Source organism: Callithrix jacchus, chromosome X (genome assembly GCF_049354715.1).
Source record: "Callithrix jacchus isolate 240 chromosome X, calJac240_pri, whole genome shotgun sequence".
Classification (NCBI taxonomy): Eukaryota; Metazoa; Chordata; class Mammalia; order Primates; family Cebidae; genus Callithrix; species Callithrix jacchus.
The window spans coordinates 21,770,013-21,782,394 of NC_133524.1; positions in this window are offsets into that span (position 1 = coordinate 21,770,013).

Below are 12,382 nucleotides of genomic sequence, written 5' to 3' on the forward strand. Positions count from 1 at the left end.
ACTGGCTCTTGAATGTTGACTGTATAAACAATGAAATGAAGGCAGAAATAAAGATGTTCTTCAAAACCAATGAGAATGAAGACACAACACACAAGAATCTCTGGGACACATTTTAAGCAGTGTCTAGAGGAAAATATATAGCAATAAGTGCCCACTTGAGAAGCAAGGAGAGATCCAAAATCTACACCCTATCATCAAAATTGAAAGAGCTAGAGGAGCAAGATCAAAAAAACTCAAAACCTAGCAGAAGACAAGAAATAACTAAGATCAGAGCAGAACTGAAGGAGATAGAGACACAAAAAAACCTTCAAAAAATCAGTACATCCAGGAGCTGGTTTTTCAAAAAGACCAACAAAATAGACCACTAGCCAGATTAATAAAAAAGAAAAGAGAGAATAACCAAATAGATGCAATAAAAAACGATAAAGGGGTATCACCACAGATCCCACAGAAATTCAAACCATCATCAGAGATTATTACAAACAACTCTATGCACATAAACTACTAAAACTGGAAGAAATGGATAAATTCTGGACACTTGCATCCTCCCAAGCCTAAACCAGGAAGAAGTTGAAACCCTGAATAGACCAATAACAAGATCTGAAGTTGAGGCAGCAATTAAGAGCCTACCACACAAAAAAAGCCCAGGTCCAGATGGGTTCACAGCTGAATTCTACCAGACACACAAAGAGGAGCTGGTACAATTCCTTTTGAAACTATTCCAAATAATCCAAAAAGAGAAAATCCTTCACAAATCATTTTATGAGACCAACATCATCCTGATACCAAAACCTAGCAGAGACTCAACAAGAAAATAAAAATTCAGGCCAATATCTATGATGAACATAGACACAAATATCTTCAATAAAATATTGGCAAGCCAATTGCAACAGCACATCAAAAAGCTCATCCACCATGATCAAGTAGGATTCATCCCGGTGATACAAGGCTAGTTCAACATACACAAGTCTATAAACGTAATTCACCACATAAACAGAACCAAAGAAAAAAAGCACATGATTATCTCAACTGATGCAGAGAAGGCTTTGACAAAATTCAACAGAACTTTATGCTAAAAATCCTCATTAAGCTAGGTATTGATGGAGCGTATCTCAAAATATCATACTGAATGGGCAAAAACTGGAAGCATTCCCTTTGAAACCTGGCACTAGACAAGGATGCCCTCTCTCACCACTCCTATTCAATATAGTACTGGAAGTTCTAGCCAGAGCAATCAGGCAAGAAAAAGAAATAAAGTGTATTCAAATAGGAAAGGAGGAAGCCAAATTGTCTCTATTTGCAGACAACATGATTGTATATCTAGAAGATCCCATTGTCTCAGCCCAAAATCGCCTGAAACTGATATGCAACTTCAGCAAAGTCTCAGGATACAAAATCAATGTGTAAAAATCACAAGCATTCCTGTACACCAATAACAGACTTAAAGAGAGCCAAATCAAGAATGAACTGCCATTCACAATTGCTACAAAGAGAATAAAATACCTAAAATACAACTAACAAGGAATGTAAGGACCTCTTCAAGGAGAACTACAAACCACTGCTGAATGAAATAAGAGAGGACACAAACAGATGGCGAAACATTCCATGTTCATGGTTAGGAAGAATCAATATCGTGAAAATGGCCATACTGCCCCAAGTAATTTATAGATTCAATGCTATCCAAATCAAGATACCAATGACCTTCTTTACAGAACTGGAAAAAAACACCTTAAACTTCATATGGAACCAAAACAGAGCCTGCATAACCAAGTCAATTCTAAGTAAAAAGAACACAGGAGGAGGCATCACACTACCGGACTTCCAACTATACTACAAGGCTACAGTAATCAAAACAGCGTGGTACTGGTACCAAAACAGATATAGACCAATGGAACAGAAAAAAGTAAGCAATGGGGAAAGGATTCCCTGTTTAATAAATGGTGTTGGGAAAACTGGCTAGTTATGTGCAGAAAGCAGAAACTGAACCCCTTCCTGACACCTTAGACTAAAATTAAATCCAGATGGATGAAAGACTTAAACATAAGACCTAACACCATAATAACCCTAGAAGACAATCTAGGCAAAACCATTCAGGACATAGAAGTAGGCAAGGACTTCATGACCACAACACCAAAAGTATTGGCAACCAAAGCCAAAATAGACAAATGGGACCTAATCAAACTCCACAGCTTCTGCCCAGCAAAAGAAACAGTCATTAGAGTGAATCGGCAACCAACAAAATCAGAAAACATTTTTGCAGTTTACCCACCTGATAAAGGGCTGATATCCAGAATTTACAAAGAACAAAAACAGATTTACAAGAACAAATCGAAGAAGCCCATTCAAAAGTGAGCAAAGGATATGAAAAGACACTTTACAAAAGAAGACATACATGAGGCCAACAAGCATATGAAAAAGTGCTCATCATCACTGGTCCTTAGAGAAATGCAAATCAAAACTACACTGAGATACCATCTCATGCCAGTTAGAATGGTGATCATTAAATATCTGGAGACAACATATGCTGGAGAGGATGTGGAGAAACAGGAACACTTTTACACTGCTGGTGGGAGTATAAATTAGTTCAACCATTGTGGAAGACAGTGTGGCGATTCCTCAAGGACCTAGAAATAGAAATTCCATTTGACCCAGCAATCGCATTACTGGGTATATATCCAAAGGATTATAAATAGTTCTACTATAAGGACACATGCACACGAATGTTCATTGCAGCACTGTTTACAATAGCAAGGACCTGGAAACAACCCAAATGCCCATCGATGAGAGACTGGACAGGGAAAATGTGGCACATATACACCATGGAATATTATGCAGCCATCAAAAACGATGAGTTCGTGTCCTTTGTAGGGACATGGATGAACCTGGAGACCATCATTCTCAGCAAACTGACACAAGAACAGAAAATGAATTACTGCATGTTCTTACTCATAGGTGAGTGTTGAACAATGAGAACACATGGACACAGGGAGGGGAGCATCACACACTGGGGTCTGTTGAGCGAATAGGGGAGGGACAGCCGGGGGTGGGGAGTTGGGGAGAGATACCATGGGGAGAAATGCCAGATATAGGTGAAGTCGAGGAAGGCAGCAAATCACACTGCCACGTGTATACCTATGCAACTATCTTACATGTTCTTCACATATACCCCAAAACCTAAAATGCAATAAAATTATAATAAAAATCACAGTTTCTATCAAGCAATCTGTCTTTCTCTGCAGGTTTTAGTTGCTGCTCTCTCTCCTTGTCCCTTCAGTAATGACCACACCTTGCTTTGATTACTTCACTAACCCTGTGGTTTCTCTGTACCCTGCCCATATCTTGTAAATTATACCTTTATTAAACTCTTCTCAGGTTACCCAATTTGTGAGTGTCATCTGCTTTCAGCAGGAACCCTAATGGATACATTATGCCTCAACAACTCACAAGGATTAATAGGGTTTCTCCAGTCTTCCTGAAACATTCCAGGCTTTAGAAAAGTATATTTCCTTGGTAATAATCTAGGTCTATTAGACTACAAGGTCTTTGAGAGCAGAGATCATATCATACACACAGTTTTAACATCTACAGGCCTAAATAGCTCCTGCCCACAGTTGGTAATCCACAATTATTCTGAGGAATTGAATTGACCTACAACAAAACATAGCTATTCCCAGGCTATGATCCTGAATGGATAAAATAAACATTATCTTTAATCATGACAGAAAAAATCATGTGATCCTCTGGTCACTAGAGAAATGCAAATCAAAACTACACTGAGATACTATCTCACGGCAGTTAGAATAGCGATCATTAAAAATTCTGGAGACAACAGATGCTAAAGAGGATGTGGAGAAATAAGAACACTTTTACACTGCTGGTGGGAGTGTAAATTAGTTCAACCATTGTGGAAGACAGTGTGGTGATTCCTCAAGGACCTAGAAATAGAAATTCCATTTGACCCAGCAATCCCATTACTGGGTATATATCCAAAGGATTATAAATCATTCTACTATAAGGACACATGCACACGAATGTTCATTGCAGCACTGTTTACCATAGCAAAGACCTGGAAACAACCCAAATGCCCATCGATGATAGACTGGACAGGGAATATGTGACACATATACACCATGGAATATTATGCAGCCATCAAAAACGATGAATTTGTGTCCTTTGTAGGGACATGGATGAACCTGGAAACCATAATTCTCAGCAAACTGATACAAGAACAGAAAATCAAACACCACATATTCCCACTTATAGGTGAGTGTTGAACAATGAGAACACATGGACACAGGGAGGGGTGCATCACACACTGGGGTCTGTTGGGGGGAAATAGGGGAGGGACAGCAGGAGGTGGGGAGCTGGGGAGAGATAGCATGGGGAGAAATGCCAGATATGAGTGAAGGGGAGGAAGGCAGCAAATCACACTACCAAGTGTGTAACTATGCAACTATCTTGCATGTTCTTCACATGTACCCCAAAACCTAAAATGCAATAAAAAAATCATGTGATTCTAAAGAATTTATTGATGTTAACTGACTGAACATAATACCCATTTTAATGTCTTCTTCATGTAGAAATAAATGATTGTTAAAACTACTGTCTGGGCGCGGTGGCTCCCACCTATAATCCCAGCACTTTGGGAAGCTGAGTTGGGCAGATCACTTGAGGTCAGGAGTTTGAGACCAGCCTGGTGAACATGGTGAAGCCCTATTTCTACTAAAAATACAAAAATTAGCAGGGCTGGTGGCAGGCACCTGTAATCGCAGGTACTCAGGAAGCTGAGGCAAGAGAATTGCTTGAACCCAGGGGGTTGGAGTTTGCAGTGAGCTGAGATTGTGCCACCACACTCCACCCTGGGCAACAGAGCAAGACTCCATCTCAAAAGAAAAAAAAAGGAGTATTATACAGCTGGCTGTGTAATTACATTAATCAAAGAGTGCCTCCTCTGTTGGTTTCTTTGCTGTTTCCATAGTAGCAACCACATGTTTGTAAGTAGAGATCACACATAGAACCCATTCATAATTACACATGTAGCACTACATTTCAGAGAACACAATAAATATGGAGGTCATGAGTGCATGGAAAAGAAATATGATGAAAAAATATTTTCTCTCCAGCTTTTCTATCTTTTGATTATTCTTAAACCCTTTCTTAGTATGTTCTGATTCCTTATTACCCCTTTTCATTCACTTCAATAAAAAGGTCTCTGCAGCCACGCACCAAATTACAAACATCTGCTCCTGAAATGACCCAGAACTGTTCTTTAAAAAAAGTCAGTAGGAAATTAAGTCCTGCCATAACAAAAACACAATGGAATGAAAGTATCTGCTGATACGTTTCTAAGAAAATTGACACCACCCTCAGTCTTTTCTCATTTTATGGCAGAGCATCAAAGTCTTTCTTTCTAAGTAGTTTGTATTACTAAGGGTTCTTATTTGTGATTAAATACCTTGCCTAGCTGTGCAATATAGGTTATAGATCTTGCCATTCTCAAGGATATTGCCAAGATTAGCTAATTATTGCCCATTTTGAAAATAAATCAGAATGCATATATCAAGGATAAAACAAATTTTCCAAAGACTTTCATTAAATCAAGACTAAATAATTTCTCTCTTTCTCTCTCTCTCTCTCTCTCTCTCTCTCTCTCTCTCTCTCTCTCTCTCTCTCTTTTCCTGATAGTATTTAAGGAAAGTAATACATTCTTTAGAGAAATAAGAGATGGTCTTTACTTAATTCTAATTGTCTTTCTAAAGGAGATGGATGCCAATCCAATCTACCTGAAAATTATTTCTTTATTTTAAATACTCTCACAGTTTAATAACATATTTTGGCATTACTTTTGTCCAGTACAAAATTAATCTTATATTGGCAATAAATTGTCACTGTACAATAACACATTTGTTTCTGCTTTCTTTGGTGTTGATCTCATCAATGTTGATCATTTGCTTATTTGTCATTTCCATTAGTATTTGCTGACTGCTTATCATGCAGTCGACACTTTCCTAAACTTAAAGAATATACAAACAATGATCCTAACCCTTCAAAAGCTTATGTCTAGGAAATAAGACAGGCATGTAGTAAACTGGAAGGACAGCTGGGGAATACATAGTCTATGAGAGCCTAGCAGAAACCACTTATTTCAGCTTCCTGTGCTTGTTCATCCTCCAGCAGCCTAGAGAAGCAAGAGAACAAATGTGTAAGGCTTCTAAACTTGAAACTGACCCACTGTCACTCCCACTGCACCCTATTGGCCAAAGCAAGTCACAAGGCCAACCGAGATTTAATGGGAAAGGATACAGGCTCCATCTCTTAATGGAAGGAGCAGCAAAATAATGGTGCAAAAGCTGTGAATGCAAGGAGAGACAGAAGATTGGAGACATGTTTGCATAGCACCAAATGCACAGTAAGACAACAGATCTAACCTAGAGGAAACCAGAAAAGGCAAAATACAGTCTTTAAAGATTAGTAAAATTTTTTAATAATAATACACATTAAAAGGCAAATCAAAAGTTAGATTGACAGTATAAAATAAGAAATCCAAAACACATAATTGAGTGATAGACTTGAGTCAGTTATTCTCTTGTTACATTTCTCACTTAGCTAAACCTCTGAAAAGTAAAGTAAGACATTTTTTTCCTTAACTTTGGTTAAATATAAACTTTAATTCCTTTTTCTTTTTAAAAATTTTTCCATATGTTATTGGGGTACAGGTGGTATTTGGTAACATGAGTAAGTTCTTTAGTGGTGATTTGTGAGGTTTTGGTGCATCTATCACCCAAGCAGTATACACTGCACCATGTTTGTATTCTTTTTTTTTTTTGAGACGGAGTTTCACTCTTGTTACCCAGGCTGGAGTGCAATGGCGCGATCTCGGCTCACAGCAACCTCCGCCTCCTGGGTTCAGGCAATTCTCCTGCCTCAGCCTCCCGAGTAGCTGGGATTACAGGCATGCACCACCATGCCCAGCTAATTTTTTGTATTTTTAGTAGAGACGGGGTTTCACCATGTTGACCAGGATGGTCTCAATCTCTTGACCTCGTGATCCACCAGTCTTGGCCTCCCAAAGTGCTGGGATTACAGGCTTGAGCCACCGTGCCCGGCCTATTTGTATTCTTTTATCCCTTGCCTTCTTCTGCTCTTCCCCACAAGACCCCAAAATCCATTGCATTATTCTTATGCCTTTGCATCCTCATACCTTAGCTCCCACATATCAGTGTGAACAAACAATGTTTGTTTTTCCATTCCTGAGTTGCTTCACTTGGAATAACAGTCTCCATTCTCATCCAGGTCATTGCAAATGCTGTTCATTCATTCCTTCTTATGGCTGAGTAGTATTCCATTGTATATATATATACCACAGTTTCTTTTTTCTGTTGTTGTTGTTTTTGTTTTTGTTTTTGAGACGGAGTCTCGCTCTGTCACCCAGGCTGGAGTGCTATGGGGCGATCTCGGCTCACTGCAATCTCTGCCTCCTGGATTTAGGTGATTCTCTGGCCTCAGCCTCCTGAGTAGCTAGGATTATAGGCACACACTACCATGCCCAGCTAATTTTTGTATTTTTAGTAGAGACAGGGTTTCACCATGTTCGTCAGGCTGGTCTGGAACTCCTGACTTTGTGGTCTGCCTGCCTCAGCCTCCCAAAGTGCTGGGGTTAACAGGCATGAGCCACTGCGCCTGGCCTATCTGCAGTTTCTTAATTCACTCATTGATTAATGGGCATTTGGGTTGGTTCCAAAATTTTACAATTGTTAATTGTGCTGCTATAAACATGAGTATGCAAGTATCTTTTTCAAATAACGACTACTTTTCTTTGCAGAATCAAAAGGTAGTTCTACTTTTAGTACCTTAAGGAATCTCCATGCTGTTTTTCATAGTGGCTGTACTAGTTTACATTCCCACCAGCAGTGTAGAAGTGTTCCCTGATCACCACATCCATCCCAACCTCTATTGTTTTTTGATTATGGCCATTCTTGCAGGAGTAAGGTGGTATCACATTGTGGGTTTGATTTGCATTTCCCTGATCATTAGTGATGTTGAGCATTTTTCATATGGAGGTAGTCTGGCAGTACTCCCCATGAGTCTGTAGTGGTGGTGGCCATGGGAAGAAGCTCCTCTGCCTAGAGAAAGGGGAAGAAGGAGTGGGAAGGACATTATTTTGTGACTTGAGTACCAGCATAGCCATAGTATAACCGATTTATGTGGTTGTTTACTCCAGGCCCTGGCTCTCTGAAGGCATCTCTGGACAAACCCATGTCAGGGGGAACTCACTGCCCTAAAGGGGAGAAAACAAGCCTAACTGGCTTTGACACCTGCTGATTGTAGAGCTCTTGGGCTTTGAGTAAACATAGGCAATAGTCAGCTGGTGGTTACAGCAGGCCTGGGCCAAGACCCAGTGCTATACCAGTTCTGAACCAAGGATGGTCCCAGTGGTGGTGGCCACAAAGGTGCTTGTGTCACTCCTTCCCAAGCTCCAGGTGGCTCAGTGAAGAGATACTCTATTTGGAAGAATGCAATTTAAAAAAAAAGAACAAGTCTGTGCCTGGTAATCCAGAGAATTCTTCCAGATCTTATTCAAGACCTCCAAGGTGGTACCTCTCCAAGTCTGCAGGAACCACAGCATTACTGAGGTTGGGATATCCCATTATGCAGACATGACTAAGATTACAATACCCAAGACCCTTTCAATACCTGGAAAGCCTTCCCAAGATAAACAGGTAAAAAAGAACCCAGACTATGAAGTCTAAATTAAATACCTAAGTATGCACTGCTCAGGTGGCAGGTGCACCAAAATCTCAGAAATCACCACCAAAGAACTTTTGCATATAACCAAAAACCACCTATTCTCCAAAAACTATTTAAATAAAATAAAATAAAATTTAAAATAAAATAAAATAAATGCCTAACTCTTCAGTGCCCAGACACCAACAAAAATCTACAAGCATTAAGACCATGCAGGAAAACATGTTCTCATCAGACAAACTAAATCAGGCACCAGGAACCAATCCTGGAGAAACAGAGATATGTTACCTTTCAGACAGAGAATTCAAAATAGCTGTTTTGAGGAAACACAAAGAAATTCAAGATAATACAGAGAAGGAATTCAGAATCTATCTGATCAATTTAACAAAGAGATTGAAATAATTTAAAAGCATCAAGCAGAAATTCTGGAATTGAAAAATGCAATTAACATAACAAAGTATGCATTTGAGTCTCTTTAATAGAATAATTCATCAAGCAGAAGAAACAATTGGTGACCTTGAAAACAGGCTACTTGAAAATACACAGAGGAGACAAAAGAAAAATTAATAGTAAAGAATGAAGCATGCCTACAAGATCTAGAAAATAACCTTAAAAGAGCAAATCTAAGACTTATTGGCCTTAAAGATGAAGTAGAGAAAGAAATGGGGTAGATAGATTATTCAAATGAGTAATAACAAAGACTTTTCAAATCAAGAGAAAGATGTCAATATTCAAGTACAAGAAGGTTACAGAACACCAAGCAGATTTAACCCAAAGAAGACTACCTCAAGGCATTTGATAATCAAACTCCAAAAGATCAAGGATAAACGAAAGATCCTAAAAGCAGCAAGATAAAAGAAACAAATAACATACAAAGGAGTTCCAATATCCCTGGCAGCAGACTTTCCAGCAGAAACTTTACAGGTGAGGAGACAGTGGCATGACACATTTGAAATACTGAGGGAAAAAAAAAACTTTTAGATTAGTATATCCAGTGGAAATATCATTCAAATATGAAGGAGAAATAAAGACATTCCCAGACAAACAAAAACTAAGGCATTTCATCAACACTAGACCTATCCTACAAGAAATGCTAAAGGCAGTTCTTTAATCAGAAAGAAAAGAACTTTAACAAGGAATAAGAAATCACCTAAAGTTACAAAACTCACTGGTAACAGTAAGTAGACAGAAAAACACAGAATATTATAACGCTGTGATTGTGGTGTGCAAACTACTCTTAAGTAGAAACATTAAAAGCTGAGCCAATAAAAAATAATAAGTACAAAAAGCTTTCAAGACATAATACAATAAGATATAAATATTAACAGCAAAATGTTAAAAAGTAGGGCAATGAAGTTAAAGAGTAGAGTTTTTATTAGTTCACTTTTGGCTTGTTTGTTTATTAATGTAATCAGTGCTAAGTGGTCACCAGTTTAAAATAATGAGCTATAAAACAGTATTTACAAGCCTTGTGGTAACCTCAGATTTTAAAAAAAGCATATAAAGGATACACAAAAAATAGCAAGCTATGATTTGGAAGCAACCTAAGTGTGCATCAACAGAAGAATGGATAAAGAAATTGTGGCAAATATAAACAATGGAATACTACTAAGCCATAAAAATGAATAAGATCCAGTCATTTCCAACAGCATGGATGAAATCAGAGGACATTTGTTAAGTGAAGTAAGTCATGCACAGAAAGAGAGACTTCATATGTTCTCAGTTATTTGGGGAGCTAAAATTCAAAATAACTGAACTCATGGAGATTGAGAATAGAAGAATGGCTACCAGAAGCTGAGAAGGATAGTTGGTACATGGGGCATAAGAGGGGATAGTTAATGGATATGAAAATTGTTCAAAAAAATGAATAAGACCTAGTATTTGATAGACCAATAAGGTGACTATAGTCAAGGGTAATTAAATTGTACATTTTAAAATAACTGAAAGAGTATCATTAGATTTTTTTGTAACACAGTCAATGCTTGAGGTGATGGATGTCCTATTTATGCTGATGTGATTATTATACATTGCATATCTATATCAAAATATTTCATATACTCCAGAAATACATATACCAACTATGTAACAACAAAAATTAAAAATGATTTTTTTTTTTTTGAGACGGAGTTTCGCTCTTTGTTACCCAGGCTGGAGGGCAATGGCGCGATCTCGGCTCACCGCAACCTCCGCCTCCTGGGTTCAGGCAATTCTCCTGCCTCAGCCTCCTGAGTAGCTGGGATTACAGGCACGTGCCACGGTGCCCAGCTAATTTTTTGTATTTTTAGTAGAGACGGGGTTTCACCGTGTTGACCAGGATGGTCTTGATTTCTTGACCTCGTGATCCACCCGCCTTGGCCTCCCAAAGTGCTGGGATTACAGGCTTGAACTACCGCGCCCGGCCAAAAATGAAATTTTTAAAAATATTTTTGTACAGCTGTACAGTGTGTTTGTGTTTTAAGTTAAGTATTATTACAAAAGAATCAAAAGTTAAAAAAAATTTAAATGCTTATAAATTAATAAGGTTATAGTCAGCTAAGGTTAATTTATTATAAGAAATAAATTTTTAAAATAAATTTAGTGTAGCCTAATTGTATAATGTTTATAAAGTCTACAGTAGTGTGCAGTAATATCCTAGGCCTTCACATTCACTCACTACTTACTGACTCACCCAGAGCAACTTCCAGTCCTGCAAGCTCCATTTATGGCCAGTGTTCCATACAGGTATACCATTCTGTATCTTTTATACTGTTAGTATACCATTAGATAATACAGTTTGAATATATTAATCCAATATATTTTTACTATACCATTTTACTTAGCATTGTTTTACAATTGCCTACAGTATTCAGTACAGCAATACGCTGTGCAGGTTTGTAGCCTAGTTTTGTAGTAGGCTACAAGAGATTTTGAAGCCATTAGAATGATAGAAAGGAAATAACAGTATTATGAGTTGAATGTTTCTCTCTGCTAAAAGACAAGTCTAAGTCCTAACCTCAGGTTGGTACCTTATTTGGAAATAGAGTATTTACATTGGTAGTCAAGTTAGAATGAAGTCTTTAGAGTTGGCTCTAATCCAATAGGACTAGTGTCCTGATAAAAAGGAGAAATTTGGATACAGGGACAGACATTTATAGAGAGAAGACACTATGAAGAGACACAGGGAGAATGTCATGAAAAAATGGAAACAGATATTGGAATTATGCTGTCACAAGCCAAGGAATATCTAGGGCTACTAGAAACTGAAAGGCAAGGAATGATTCTTTCCCTACAGGTTTCAGAGGGAGCATGGCCTGCTGATACCTTGGTTCTGGAATTCTAGCTTCCAGTAGGAGGCAAAAAATATCTGTTTTTCTTTGTTTTGATTTCAATTCTTATTTTAGATTCGGGGGTACATGTGCATGTTTGTTACAAGAGTATATTGCCTGGTGCTGAGGTTTGGGCTTCTATTGATTCCATCACCCGTATAATGAACATGGTACCCAATAGGAAGTTTTTGACCTTGCCCCTCTCCCTTCCTCCCTCATTTTAGAGTCTCCAGTGTCTATTCTCATCTTTATGTCCATTTGAACCCACGATTTAGCTCTCACTCATAAGTGACAACATGTGTTACTTGGTTTTCTGTGTCTGCGTTAGTTTG